The sequence below is a fragment of the Varanus komodoensis genome, unplaced genomic scaffold (genome assembly GCF_004798865.1).
Source record: "Varanus komodoensis strain SLA01 unplaced genomic scaffold, ASM479886v1 scaffold6_2, whole genome shotgun sequence".
Classification (NCBI taxonomy): domain Eukaryota; kingdom Metazoa; phylum Chordata; class Lepidosauria; order Squamata; family Varanidae; genus Varanus; species Varanus komodoensis.
The window spans coordinates 3969867-3985709 of NW_025336346.1; the positions used below are offsets into that span (position 1 = coordinate 3969867).

A 15843-nucleotide genomic window follows, 5' to 3' on the forward strand; every position below is an offset into this window, starting at 1 on the left:
CTACCCAGCATCCCCAGAGAAATGGGCAAGTAGCAGGTGATCTCTTCTGGAGAGCCACTGCCAAGAAGAGTAGGCAAGACTGTGCTGAGGGACCAGCAGTTTCCTACATTCCTTGTGGGAGGAAGATACCCTTGCTTTTTCCCATGGTGACTGCTGAGCTTCCAGTTGCTCACTGCAAGGGCCAAGCAGGTGGATCTGATTTGCAGACCTGCGCTCATACTCATTTAGGCAAGTTTCTAGTCCTGCATGTCACTGTCAACTGTAACTTGATGCAAAAGCCCCTAAAATTTTGCAGCGGACCCAGTATTATCATGTGTCATCTTGAGCCCAGCAGAGGTTTCGTTTCTTCAGATGTGAAAGAAACTGTACAGAAATGAGATTGCAGTGCAGCGATTCTCCCATTGGATGCAGGCTCCTGGGAGAAAGAGAAGCAGCAGCAGCAGCTCCCTCCTTTCTCTTGAGATCAGTTCATCTCTTTTTAGGAAACTGTCTTTATTTGTGGTAAACAGGGCAGGAAAAAAGACTACTGGCTGCCTCTGGCCGGGTTGGTGGTTGGGTGTTTTTCTTTCTCCCTTCCCCTGTCAGTTTACTGCAAGATTCCACAGGAGGTGCAAGCGAACTTCTCAAAGTTTCGCTTGCGATGGCTGTCATGAACTGCGGTAGCAAGATCGGAACGAGGCCAGGCTCGGTCTGCTTTCCTTATCACTAACTGGGAGCGGAATATGGACAGGCACTGCAAATGGTGAGGCTCCTGAAATGAACATGTGTGGCTTTCAAAAGTGGCTTTCCTCCTCCCCAGGCAGGAAGAAGGTGACTCACTGAATCTCGATCTCTTCTCCCTCCCTCCCTGCTTTAGGTGGCTGTGTGTGCCGGGGCGAAGAAAGCGGAGCGACCCAAGTTCTTGACAGGTAAGATGGCTCTTCTTGCCGCCTCATCACCTCACCAGGTCTACATTTAAAATGCAGGGGCTTGGAGTGTCTGAGCACTGAGTGGTCGCTGGGCTTCTTAATGGATTATCTGTGCAGAGAGGGGGACGAGAATTGTAGGTGAGATGGCTCAGCAGCTCTTCCTGCCTCAAATGCTTTTGCTCCTTGCCCCTGCGGAAAGCTATCCTGTACACGTGGGAAGGAGCACGTCGAGCGGCATACTTGCCAGCTAGTCTTGCGAAAGCTTTTCAGCACCAGTCTTGCTGAGCTTGGGTGTGCTTTCTTGCCTTCTCCATACCAGTTTGCTGCCCGTTTTTGCTCCAGGCTTTCAGTGGGATCTGTTCAAGAGAACATCCCAGGCCACTGACCTGCTTATAAGGCCAGCATTTCTCAACCAGGTGTGGTTGGACCGGGAAGGGCCCAACTGCATCCCTCCCAGCCAGCATGGCCCATGGGAGTTGTAGTCCAAGTCATCTTGCGTGGTGCCAGGTGTCATGCCAAGGTAATCTTGGGGAGCAATGCACCTCAAGAGGAGTTGCTTGCCCTCCAGAAGGCTTCAAAGGTGTGAGGATCTTTTGCTGGGGTTTAAGGTGCATGGCTGAGAGAGCAAGCCCTGGTTTTGCGTTCACACAAACATGGAGCATTTAGAAAGGAGAGGAAAGTTCATTCATCAGGAAAACATAGAGCAGGCACCTGATGTTGTGCGGACAGCAAATATTCCTGTTGCATCACCGTCATACTCTATATTTCTAAAGAGAGAAATAGCTTCCTGCATAACAGAGGGAGATTAATGGGTGTGGGGGTCGGGGGGGGGGGGTCCCATTACCTGTCCTGCAGCAGTAGAGCTGGAGTTCAGAGCCCGCTTGCAGAGGAGGGAGGGAGAGACTCTCCCTTCCCAGCCCCTGATTTTTATACTATTTCTCCCTGAGCATGTGTCTATGGGAAAGAGGATTTCAGGCTTATGCTAATTGCGGGACAGGGTGCTTCATTCCTTCTTGATGACCTTCATTACTGTTTCTCTCAGGAAGACATGAATTCTTCCTCTGTGTTTGCTAGGTGCTATAGATAAGGTAATTTCCAGGTGTCTCAAGGCAATGGGTCGGCCACTCTGCAGGGCTGCCTAATCTCTTTAAGAGGGAGAAATGCCTGACCTTTTGTCCACAAGAATTCCAGCCTTCATTCGTATCTCACAGGATGCTAGGTCCTTCTTCTGTAATTCAAACCTCCCCACATGGCCTTTTGCCCATGGCCCAAAAGCCTGTTCTGGCCTGGGAGCTTATGTCTGTGGCACCAACCATGATATATACACACATTAAACAGGTTAAAGAAGGCTGCTGTAGATACCATTGAAAGATGTCCATAAAGATTTGCTGAGGGGAAAAGGAACAGGTGGTCAAACATGGTTAGATTTTTGTATTAAGATTCAGCAGGCAGGACAATTGAAAGCCACCTGGTGATTGAATTTTATTACCTTTAGGGAGGCTTATGCTCAGTCAGATGTGACTATATCCTGCTTTCAGCCTTCAAAGGTCTGTGGTGAGGAGCACTCTATTGCTAAGAGCTGAGAATAGGCTGAGGAATAGTGGATTCTTTTGCTTCTGTTCATTTAGGAAGCAACAAAGGGCGAGCCGTTGGAGGACGGGTGGAGTGCCACTATGAGCAATGTTGGAAAGCCAGCAGGACCTGGATCAGCCCTGGATCCAACTGAGCTGCCGAAAAGAAAGAGGGGGCGGCCAAGGAAGCAGCCGCAGGTAAATGAATGTGCAATGAATGTAGCCTTGCCACTTTCTTTCTTTCCACTATATAAAGATTTCTGAGAATACCAATGGCCATTCATTGGCCATAATGAGAGTGGTGTTGAATGATTAAGAATGTGACACTCAAACTGCTTAGGAAATGCCTGATAATTCATAGAATCATAGAGTCATAGTATCATAGAATATTAGAGTTGGAAGGGGCCACCAAGGCCATTGGACCCAACCCCCTGCTGTTGCAGGACACCAATTTACACCAACCCACTCAGAAACTGGCTGTCCAGTTTCTTTCTGTATGTCTCTAGTGTGGGAGAGCCAACCACCTCTCTAAGCAGCTGGTTCCACTGTCGCATTGCTCTGACAGTGAGGAAACTTTTCCTGATATCTAGCCTGAATCTGGGTTGTCGCAACTTGAACTGATTATTCCATGTCCTACACTCTGGTATCAGTGATAACAGATCCTGACCTTCCTCTTTATGACAGCCTTTGAGGTACTTATAGAGGGATATCATGTCCCCCCTCAGTTTTCCCTTCTCAAGACTGAACATGCCCAGTTCTCGCAGTCTTTCCTCAAAGGGCAGAGTTTCCAAACCCAAATCCAGCTTTGGGGACATCAGATCCTATGTACACATGCCATGTTACATCTGTAGCAGGACCTTCGGTCCAAAATCCAGGGCTTGGTAGTCCGAGGGCCTCCAAAATAATGACCCAAATTTAGAATGCAAAAATGCACATGTTCAGTCTCTGTATGTGTGTTTGTCACAGGACTGAAAATGTTTTTATGTTGTTCTTACATACTGGGAATGTAGAAGCATCAGCCAAGCATGGAATAGTGGTTGGACAAAGTTCTCACTTTTATGTTTTATTTATTTATTTAAACCATTTCTATGCCGCCCCATTTGCAAAAAGCCTCGGGGCGGCTTACAACATAAATAAACAATTATATAATTAGCCTTAAAAATCCGGAAACATCTTGGCACGTACATAAAAACCCAATAAATACAATCAATAGATTAATTTTTAAATAAAAAGGTCTTGGCCTGGTGCCGAAAAACAATGATGGCGCCAGGCAGACCTCTCTGGGGAGCACATTCCATAGGTGGGGCGCCACTGCAGAGAAAGCCCTCCTCCGAGTACTCACCCTCCTAATATCTTTCACGGAGGGTTCCCGGAGAAGGGCCTCTGCTGCCGATCTCAAGGGGTGGGAGGGCATATATGGACGCCAGCACTCCTTTAGATAACCAGGTCCCAAGCCGTTGAGGGCTTTATAGGTGATAACCAACACCTTGAATTGGGCTCGGACTTCAATGGGAAGCCAGTGAAGCTGACGGAGGACTGGGGTTATATGAGAACAACGCCCTGTCCCCGTCAGCAACCTGGCAGCTCTGTTTTGCACCAATTGAAGTATCCGGACCATCTTCAAGGGTAGCCCCACATAGAGCGAGTTACAGAAGTCTAATCGGGAAGTTACCAGTACATGTGTCACTGTCGTCAGGCAATCATTCTCCAGGCAGGGACGCAGCTGATGGATCAGCCGAAGCTGAAGGAAAGCGCTCCTCGCCACCGCCATCACCTGAGCTTCTAATGACAGCTCTGAGTTGAACCTTGTCTCTAAGAGGGAGTGCAACCCCATTTAGGACAAGGTCCAGGTCCCCAAGTCCGAACCACCTACCAACAGAACCTCCGTCTTGTCTGGATTGAGCTTCAGTTTATTGGCCCTCATCCAGCCCATTACCTTGGCCAGGCACCGGTTCAGTACAGCCACTGCCTCACCTGGATTGGTGGAAAACGAGAGGTAGAGCTGGGTATCATCAGCGCACTGATGATTCCGCAGCCCACACCTCCTAATGACCTCTCCCAGCAGTTTCATGTAGATGTTGAATAGCAAGGGGGACAAAATGGACCCCTGTGGAACTCCATGGCATAACTGCCATGGCGCAGAGCCATAGTCCCCCAGCACCACCTTCTGAAATTGGCCATTGAGATAGGAGTGGAACCACCGCCACGTGGTGCCTCCAACTCCCAATCCCGCTAGCCTATCCAGAAGGATACCATGGTTGATGGTATCGAAAGCCACTGAGAGGTCCAGGAGAACCAACAGGGACGCACTTCCCATCTCTCTCCCTGCACAGGTCATCATACAGGGTGACCAAGGCAGATTCAGTACCATACCCGGGTCTGAAGCCAGACTGAAATGGGTCCAGATAGTTAGTTTCATCCAAGAGTGCTTGGAGTTGTCCTGCCACCACCCACTCTAACACGTTGCCCCAGAATGGGATGTTGGCCACCGGTCTATAATTGGCAGCCGTCTCTAGATCCAGGGATGCCTTCTTTAGGACTGGCCGGACTACCGCCTCCTTTAAAGGGACAGGTACCCGGCCGTCCCTTAGAGAGGTGTTGACAACCTCCAGGATCCAGGCCCCTATCCCGTGCTTGGCTTTGTTAAGTAGCCAAGTTGGGCAAGGGTCCAGTAAGCAGGTGGTGGGACGTACTTGTCCAAGCACCTTGTCCACATCATCAGGCCGCAACAACTGAAACTCATCCATCAATTTTGGACCAGACGGCAACATTGGCACCTCCCCAGAAGGTTCTGAGTCACTAGTGGAGTCCAGCTCGTGACAAATCTGAGCGATTTTCTCCTTGAAATGCTTGGCAAAGTCATCACAGCGGGCCGTCAAGGGTGGCACGAGGTCTTTTTTGGGGCCTCGGTGAACCAGCCCCTGTACCACCCGAAAGAGCTCCGCCGGACAGCATTGTGAGGAGGCAATGGAAGCAGAGATAGGTCCGATAATGGGCTCTTAAGTGTGTTCGGTCAGATTCATCCTGTGATTTCCTCCACCTACGCTCTAGACGTCTCCCAACCCGCTTCATCGCCCATAATTCAGGTGTATACCAGGGGGATGAACGGGCTCTGCCAGGCGGGAGAGGACACTTAGGGGCAATCGTGTCAGTTGCTCTGGCCATTTCCCCATTCCACAGTTCAACCAGAGCATCAACAGGAACACCAGCTTTATCAACCAGAAAATCCCCCAGAGCCTTCAGGAATCCATCTGGATCCATCCGGCTCCAAGGGCGGACCATCACAACAGAGTCCGCACCCTTACAGAGTGAAAGGTCGCTCTCAAGCTCAAACCTCACGAGGAAGTGATCTGACCATGAAAGGGATGTCAGACACAAGTTCCTCACCCTCAGATCCCCCTCTTCCTGTCCCGTCGAGAAAACCAGGTCCAGAGTGCGTCCACGTTCATGGGTCAGGCCAGTGACATGTTGAGACAGCCCCATGGGCATCATGGAGGCCATGAAGTCCTGAGCCGCCCCGGTCAGAACAGTCTCAGCATGGAGATTGAAGTCCCCCAGGACCAGCATCCTGGGAGTCCTCAACACCAAGTCCTCAACGATCTCCGTCAGCTCAGGCAGGGAGTCTGTTGGGCAGAAGGGTGCACGGTACACCAACAGAATCCCCAATCTGTCTCAGTCGCCCAACACCATGTAGAGGCACTCTAGACCTGGCCTTGAGAGAACAGGAAGCCCCGTGAGGGAAATAGAGGCTCGGTAAACCAAAGCGATCCCCCCTCCCCTCCCCTCCAGGCATGGTCAGTGCTGGACCAAGTACCTGGGTGGGCACAGTTGAGAGAGGGAGACATCCCCCACCCTCTCCTGCCCAGGTCTCTGTAATGCAAGCCAGGTTGGCCCCCTCATCCACGATCAGGTTGTGGATGAGAGATGACTTATTATGGACCGACCTGGCATTAAGCAACAGCATCAACAGGCCTGGGGGGTGGTTGACAAGCCTACCTGGAACCCGCCGGCTGGGGGAATAACCAGAAAGAGGAACAGGTGTTAACCATCTGTCCCTCCTTCTTCTACGTGGACTCGTTAAACCCCCAACACCATAACGTCCATTGCCTGTAACCACCCCAATGGCGGCGCCCACGTGCTCCCCAGGCAACCCCATAGTCAAAGCCGGAGATGAATCCATTAAAACAAACTAAAAACACATTAAAACACTTAAAAACACCCCCACAATCCCCTCAGCCCAATATAACCAGTCCCACCCGCTGGCCAACAACAAAGACCCTGGCCAGCCCAGCCCCCGCTTGGCCCTGAACAGTCCCAAATGGCACCACCACCCTTAGGCCGATGCCCTTCAGCCGCCGGCCCCGGTCGCTGCCGGCGAGTTAAAGGCCACAGCCCCTCCCCCGCGCCCCGCCCCCGGACCGGTGCAGCTCTCTCCCACACCGGACGGGGGTGGGCAGGAGCAGGGCCCACGGAGCGCTCGCCGGCAGGATGGTGGGCCTGCAGGCCGGCAGCATCCCAGCTCCCAGTCCCACGATGGCGCCATCCTTGCCTTGGGGCAGCGGCGTCCTCAGCGGGCATTGGGGCTCCGTTCAGCCGCGGAGGCGGCGGGTCTTGCGGCGACGGGTCTTGCAGCGGCGGTGGTGGGCCATCTCTCCCTTCACACTTTGCTGTGTGCTTCATAATTGCGGTAACACACATGGCCATTCAAGGGGGCCAAGAAGAGCATTAAGTCCAGGATTTAAGATGCAACAAAAAGCAACCTGTCAGATGTGAAGAGGCTGATCATTGTAGCTTCAGCCATAGTGGGAAAACTAACATGGGTGCCTGGGAGACTCTAGAGCAGTGATGGCGAAACTTTTAGAGACCGAGTGCCCAAACTGTAACCCAAAACCCACTTATTTATTGCAAAGTGCCAACACCACAATAAAACCTGAATACTAAGGTTTTGATTTAGAAAAAAATAACTCACAGCCAGTCCATGCAAATATATATATATATATATAATATATATATATATATATATATCCTTGGCAACGCACTGACCAGCCATGCGAAAGCTCGGATAAGTCACAGCTAATGAGTGATGTCATTGCCTGGCATGGCTACTCCTTTCTGAGCAAGCGCATGGCCCCTGTGTGCACTCTTATCTGATGCTCGGCTGCTGGGGTGATGCTGGGGTGACTTGGCTCGTGTGCCAACAGAGAGGGCTCTGTGTGCCATAGGTTCGCCACCACTGCTCTAGAAGCATGTTTTACAACTCTAAAAAGGAGCAGCTTTCAACATCTAAAGGTGATGATCAGCTAAGTATGGCTGAGACAGCGGAAACAGCCTCACCAGTTGGTGAACTGGGGTGTATTAGTTGGCCTTATGGATTAGAGGGGCACTTATTTTGCAACTTTTCCTGAAGACAAGAGAAAGGGGCAAAGGGACTGGAAAGGAGAGTGTTTCCAATCCATGTTTTCCTGGGAGAAGGAAATGAATCTTGTCTCAGAACTTGGTCAAGGGCATTCATATGCATCCTAAACCCACAAGGTGACTTCTAGAAAAATGTAATCACAATTATATACACAGTCATACAGAGTGACTGTCTCTCGACTGATAGGGAGAATTTCTCATTCCATTTTCCTGCATAGAGCTTCATTTCTGTCCATGAGTAAACTTATATTCTAACACAGCCTTCCTCAAGCTGGCCTCTTCCAGAGATTTTACACCTCCATTTGCATCAGCATGGCCAGTAATCAGGAATACTGGGAATTGCACCCTCAAATGTCTGGAGTGCACCACTTTGGGGAAGGCTGATGCAATGCATAAATGAATGCGTGACAGCATCTTGATACTGGGAGGCGAATAGATTTGAGCCAAGACAGACACATATATGACTGGACTTGAGTGTACTTTATAATACAAAAGTATGGATTTCCATTCATATAAAATAAATAAGAAAAGGAGCCACAAACACATTCCTATAATATGGGCAAATAACAAGTAAATGCTGAATACATTATTAGTAACAAGAATACATGCCCATGCAGCCATCTGCACATTGCTTATGCACCACATGCACATACAAATACAAGTATCTTCATATACTTGTGCTGTGTTTTTATTTTCTTGTGGTACACTTTGTTTCTATAAATTTATACATTATATTGATTAAGTTCTATTTTGGGGGCTTATCCAATGTAAATCCTATGTTGAATAGCCCCATTGAATAGCCCCAAGACTTATTTAAGCCTTGACTAACTTACATCCCATTCATTTAAGTGCCTCTACTCTGTGTAGGACTAATATTGGATACAGCCCTTTATCAAGCAAGCGGGAACTGCAACTCCCACAGCCAGGAATGCCCTCTTCTAGGATTCTCCATCCCATTGCGACCCCAGCCCAGTTCCTGTTTAATCCCACCCACAAATTCACCCTGCATTTGGTACCTACTGAACATGCTTTCTTCTCACTCAGCTATTTGTGGATCTTCCCATCTTCAGATTTACTTTTCCCCCTTAAAGATTTTTTTGTACTTCTACATACCTTGAGGTTCCTGGAGCCTATTCATATTTTTTCCTGAGTGTGGACAAGGCAACAGAAGGATCTACAATTAAAGAACAGGCTTACTATTAGCATACAGGATGAGCATTTGCCACTTGGTATCCACAGCTCTGGTAAGATGTACAGATTCCTGGAACCACACCCAGTCAAAGGTATTGACAAGCCTGTGACTCCATTTCCCCAAGAAAGCTCTCTTGGTATCAACCGCAGCCTCATTCCATTGCACAGGGGCATCTTCCACCCCCCACCCCCCCGTCCAGGGCCATCATTGCGGCAGTCTCCACAACTGCACTGTGCATTTCATGTGCTGTGGCTATTGGTTTGCCATATTACCTGGTCACAGCAGCTCTTAGCCAGGCACTCAAACCACAGGGCTCCATCTTGGCAGCTGAGCCAAGCTTTACCCCATCTCCCAGTATCCCAACTACATGCCTACACTGGTGGAGTCTGAGCTGGCCAGGAAAGGGATCCGGAGGTTTTGCTGGCTGGCCCAGTGAAAATGTCAAGCCAATGTGTGGTTCCTGTGAAAAAGGCAAACTGAGGACCATTAGGAAGGGCCCAAGAATAAAACTGCCAAAGTCATGAGGCCCTTATACAAATATACCATTAGCACACTTGGGACCCCATGTACAGCGCTAGCCACCACAACACAGAATGTTATAAATCTGGAAGAAGGCAACCAAAATGATCAAGCGCTGGGGCAATTGCCTTACGAAGAAAGGTTATGACGTCTGTCGTTCAGGTTTAAAAAAAAAGTAGGTATGTGGAGGATGTAATAAAAGTGCATAAAATGATGTGTGGCATAGAGAGAGCTTTTTTTCTCTCATAATTCTAGATTGAGTACAGCTCAGAACAGATAAAAGAAAGCTCTTCTAGTCACAACACAAAAACTGTGTCATTTGCTACTACATGATGTAATGATGGCCACCAGCTTAGGATGACTGTAACGGGGAATTGGACGGGATCAAGGAGGATGAGCCTATCAGTGGCCATTAGTCACGGCTGCATATTCCCTGCAGTATCCGAAGCACTCTGCTCCTCAGTAGCAGTTGCTGGGGAGCCCAACTGGGAGGGAGCTATTCCATCATCCCCGCTTGAGGGCTTCCCATTGGAGCGCCTGGTTGGCCACTGTGGGAAGAGAATGGCAGACTAGAAAGGTCTTTGGTCTCATTCAGAAAGGCTTTCTTGTCTTCCTAAATATGCCTGAGTTTGTGGCTGTTTCCAGTGCTGATGCAATCTGGGAAGCATCAGGGCTGTGAGGAAATATTATGGGTAATCTCTTGGCGATACTGTACTCTCAAAAGGACCCTGAAGAAACAAGCAAAGTTTTTGACATGTGTTGATTATATGGAATAACTCAGCTATACCTGGTGGGAAACCGGTATCCTTTAATATGCTATAGGTACTCTAAATGCACTTTTGTTGGTTTACTGCTCTTAAGAAAAGGCACTAAAATCTACTGTGTTCCGTAATGACTGCACTGCTCTGGTTTAGCCTCTGTTCAGCTAAAAAGAATTTGTTCCCACAATATTTTCTTCTAAATCCTCTTTTGCAAGTGTTATGTCAAATACTTTCTTGATATTTCCTGGTTACTCAAAAATTCCCTCAGCGTCTGATATCTGAGAGCTAATACCTTGGAGTGTTTAATAAAAATCCAGTGACCTCTTATTGCCCATTATCAGTATTGATGACTAATGAGCGGTTGTACATTGCCATGGGTTTCAGACCTTTTATCTGGAGGGAGCACTTTCTACATCAATATCTACCAAGGAACGTCTGGATGTTGCTGTAGAACATCCGTGCTCTAGAGCGCATACTCTTCTCTATGCGGTCATGCCGGGCCTCAGCCTCATGCGCCGGCAGTGCCAGGATTCACAGAACAGACAGATCAGAAGGGGCCAGGAGGGCCATTGAGTCCAACCCCTTCTAGTGCAGGATGCCAGTTACACCATCCCAAGTGCAGAGTGTGCCCAAGAATATGCACAAGATTGATAAACTTGTCTTCTGAGCATGTTTTATTCCTCTTTCTTGTAAAGTAATGCCCTTTCGGAGAGCACTGTAAGATGTTCCACCTATCTCGTAGCATCTCTTCGTTATATGATGTGAGTGAATTCCCTTTCACTGTCTGAACAGGAGCCTGCTGGGCCGTTGCCACCAAAGAAACCACGTGGAAGACCAAAAGGAAGCAAAAAGCTGGGCACCGTTAGTGGACAGATGGTAAGAGAACCAGTGGCAGGAAGCTTTCAAGCTGATTGGCACAACACCCATCTCCTCCCGGAGTTCTGAAGGAGAAGCAGGGAGGGAGGGAAGCGTTGCCTTCTTTGGCATGCATTCATTTCTAGGTCTGCTGAAAGCTTTACAAGTGATTAAATTTGCATAATTCAGGCAAGCTGGAAGCTTGCCTCTATTAATGGCCCCACCTCTGCTTAAACAGAGCCCTCCTGCATTCTACTCATCATGCTGCCGCTGTTGTTGCTGGATTCTCATAATTCTCTGCTAGTCTCATTCATTACCCTTTAACCCCTTTCACTTAATTTCACATAATCTTCTTTGCCATCCTGAGTGTCATCTTTCGTGTGGACAATACTGCCTTTTGAATCTAGTTCAACATGGACGTTGCTGTCATCCTCATCCTCCTTATTCTTAGCATCCCCATTATGTCCTCTGTCACTTCAGACCAAGATTGCATGTTTCCCTCCTTCTCATCCACTGCTCTTTTGGGTTCCTCTGCTCCACAAGTGGGTTGAGATGGGGGCAGGAAAGCAAGGAGAAATTCTTCCATCCTCTCAGACCCATGAGGAGGTACAACTAGATGATTTTAGATCCCAGACCTATGGGGGGGGGGCACATGTGTCCTTCCCAACTGAAGCTATACAACTAGCATTTCTTTTTGCTCCCCCAACCTACCATTCCATGCTTTAAAACTAGTTCTATGTTTCTGCCTTGTTAAAACAAATAAAAAAATGTTTGATAACTCTGACTTTTTAAAAAGAAAGTCTATGCATGGACAGTTTTGCAATTTGAACTCACCTCAATTGTAGCACGCACATGACTACAGGAATCCAGTGGAGCTGCCCTCTGCTGGTGTCCTCATCACTTCTGCTCTTGGTGCTCCTGGGGGGAGTGGCCCAGGGGGCGGGGGGTACATATCTGGACACATCTCTGGAGAATGGAAAGCTGGTTGCACACAAACACCCAGCACGGCATCCAGATGACCACACTAAGGCCTGTGATCAGGGCAGGCATGGTCAACTGGGCCACCCTTCGGCCAGGGCACCCTCGGACCAGCAGCCAGAACTTCTAGTCCTTCAGGCACATTCTTTCCTCAGCTCCAGCCTCTCCATTGCCAGCCTCCTATCTGTGGCTGCTCTTTTGCCTTTTAATTGCCGTGTGCTCTTTTTGCCACGGCTCATGATCCCTTTTCTTCCCGGAACCTCGAGGCACTGCCGATCCAGAGAGTGCCAGCTGTGTTGCCTTGGCTGCAAAGCCCGTGTGTTACCAAAGGGGGAGATTATTTTTGGTTTCTTCTTTATTACAGGTACAAGCTTCAATTGAAAAAAGACCCAGGGGAAGACCACGAAAATGGGTGTGTTGTGTGGAATCAAAACAGGGTCACTGTTGTTTTTCTTGAGCAGCATCTGATGTTCCAAAGAAGCCTGAGGAGGGACTGCCCAAGCCCCTCTCCCAGAGATTCTGAAGTAACATTTTAAAAGCAAGGTGTAGCTGGGGAGTGAGCAGCACGTACCTTACGTCCCCCTTCCCGTGCCTTTTTCAGAATATCTAAAGCCATTCGCCCTCATTTGGGGTTTGCCAGTTTGCAAGATCTACTCATGCGCAAACAGACATATGGGGAACAAGCCCTGTCATCAACCAGCAAGAGAAGGAATGTGGCAAGTCTAGACCCATGCCTCTAACCTGTCAGTGAAAGGATCAGCAACCAGCCTGTTTCAGGGGTCTGGAAAATGTTGCTCCCAGTTTTAGTCTTAATTTGTCTATAGCAGAGGTAGGCAACCCAGCTCCTTCCAGACCTTTAAGGCTGAAGAGCACCTGCTCGCCTATCCCTGGTGTGCAGAGCAGTTAAAGTCCATTTTTGCCATCTCTCTTTAGCAACAAATATTACAGCTGCAATCCCGAACACATTGAACTGGGAGTAATCTCCAGTGAACACAGTAGGGCTGATTCCACATCATGGATGGAGTTAGGGGTGCATCTGGGCTTGGGTCCCAGATCTTCTGAGCTGTACCTGGTCATTAGAACTGCCCCAGTTACTTATCTGACTCTGAAGGCTTGCTTCTTCACTCTGAACTCCTTAGCCTTGTAGTTACCAAGCTACATGAGGATTCATCCTCTTAGCAGGCTATTGGGAAGTGCAGCATTTTTATTTGTTTGTTTCTTCATTTCACGAGCCCAAAGCCAAAGCTTTCTGGGTGGTCTACAACAACCTTTCCCAACCTGGTGGCCTTCAAAGGCATTTGGACCACAATTCCCAGAATTCCCATCCAGCAGGGTCATTGACCAGGAATTCTGGGTGTTGCAGTCCAAGCATGGCTGGAAGGCATACGGTTGGGGAAGGCATGAAAGCACCAACCTTCTTAACTTCCATCATTCCATCCACTCTTTTACATTTGGAGCCTGGAATCCCGTAACAGCATCACTGTCACCCGGTTATCTCAGACTGTGCTGAGACCAGCCCAGCCAAGTGCTGCTGCACAATTGCACTTGTGCCTTGGCTGTGGAGGCAGTGAAGCCCCAACAAGAGGAAGGACTGCTCACATCTCAGATCGACTGAGCAGAGCCTTTCTCATCTTTTGCTTCCTCAAAGCTGTCCCAGGTCCTTTACCTTGGGGGGAAACAGAAACAGGTTTGCTTGCAAAAAGGATATGAATGCGCAGCAATGTCTGAATCTGGAGAAAGGTAGTGGATGTGCCTGCAGCTTTCCCAGGTTGCTGACCTGACTTATTGCATATGGAGCTCCTTGGCTCTCCAGTGGTCTTTCTGGAATGCGCCTGCTTCTTGCATGAACCATTTGGCCAGATCTGGTGGGAACATGGTCCTCCTTGGCATCAAGGCTTTACACTTGGCTGGAGGAAGTTGAACAGAGTCCCTTTGTGTTCAGAAGCTTCAGTATCCTGTGGCACTATAAATATTCATAAATTTACTGTGACAGAATCATTATAGAGTCTTGAAGGATGTTGCTTTTCATGCAAACTGGAGAAAAATGCCACTTACTGAAATAAAAGTTCAGGAGTCCTCTTTGCCTGCATGCACTTCACCTCCTGATGCTTTCCTTGAATCTTTCAGTCTGAGATTTTTTTCCCCTGAGATCAAATGCCTTCTTTTCCCTTTTTCTATGCATTCCTTTTTTACAAATAGAGATGTCTTTAAGAGACTGTTAAAGACACACGAACACACACATTTTAGAGCCTAAGGTAGCTACTTCAGACAGCTGATTTGGGACATTAAAAAGCAGCAAATTATCCATGACTTAATGCATTAATTATCACTGTATTTCTACTGCCAGGGAAGGGGATCGGTGCTTGTAGGATCTGCTGCCTTGCGGTCTACTGTGCACCTTGATCAGGGCTGTGGGGGAAAGTGCCATTTTCTGCACAATATCTTGGGGCCAACCCTAGACAGAGGTTATGTGGACCCCACATAAAGACAGTTCAGATGCTATAGGAAGTAACGCTGGATAAGGAAGCAACTGGGGCTGCAGAGAAATCTGTGAATGGGGAAACATATTCGGGATTAAATCAAAGTTTACTGTATAATCCTAAACATGCTTACTGAGAAATAAGTCGCATTGAGTTCAGTGGGATTTGCTTCCAAGTAAATATATGTCGGCTTGGAGTCATACTCCTTAGTAAATATGCAGAGAACAGCAACCTGCCTTATCCACTCTGAAGGTAGTTCCAGCATACGGACCTAGAGAGAAATCTGGGGACTGAGAACTTTGGTAACTTACGAAACAACCAATCCGAAATACAGGTCCACTTGGGCAATACCTTTCTTAGGAATTTTGGTTAGTCCTAATAAAGGTATCTAATAATACATTTTGATACTTTCAGAGCTGTATGATGAAGAGTGTGTTAGAAACTTCATTTTGCAACATCTAGTGTTGATTTCAGGATTTCCAAAAATTGGAACCCAAGAACTGTTTAATAAAGTGTTCTAGATTTCCCCAAACTACTAAAATAAATACTTTGAAATAAAATGACATGAGAAGAGGCATTTGGCAGCAGCTCCCTCTGCCTGCTACCTGCTCCTGGGACCAGCAAGAGCCAAGCAACATTCTCCGCTGCTGAGGTCCCTCGTCAACAGCAAGCTGCTGCGCCCGATGGGTGGCGTGGAGAGAAGAGTGAGTGAAGATTTAGTCGGAAGTCCCACTGTGTTTAGTTGGGGTTACTTCCTAATAATAATACAAGTTTACAGCCTCACAGCATGGGTTATTATAGTCTACCATACACTGCTGCTCTCTCCTTTGCCAGCTTTTCTATGCCTAGTGCCACGTTCAGTTTGCAGTGGATTAGTAGGTGTTTAAGGCACTGCACGGCTCTTGCTGGTCCCGTCCTCTCCCACTGGATTTGGGCCTGAAAGACCAAGGACATGTGTGGGTGCATCAGCCATTAGTTTTAAGCAGGCACAATGCAGGACTTTGCACAGTTCTGCCCTGAAAGCAAGCAAGAGGTTAATTGGCTTGCCTTCTATACAATTTCAGTTACAGTGATTATCCTTAATTATGCACATGCATTTGCATATGTAAAAAAAAGCTGCACAAATTTTTGTTGCATGGGCCTGAGTTCCGTATCTGTTAGATA

General features: G+C 48.1%; 1 long non-coding RNA gene across 1 annotated transcript; it reads left to right on the forward strand.

Annotated features, from left to right (window-relative positions):
* Positions 1-674: 674 nt before the first annotated feature.
* Positions 675-2604, forward strand: LOC123034068. Its single transcript, XR_006416686.1, has 3 exons — positions 675-742; positions 857-908; positions 2537-2604. It is a non-coding gene; the product is annotated as an uncharacterized LOC123034068 (long non-coding RNA).
* The last annotated feature ends 13239 nt before the right edge of the window (positions 2605-15843 follow it).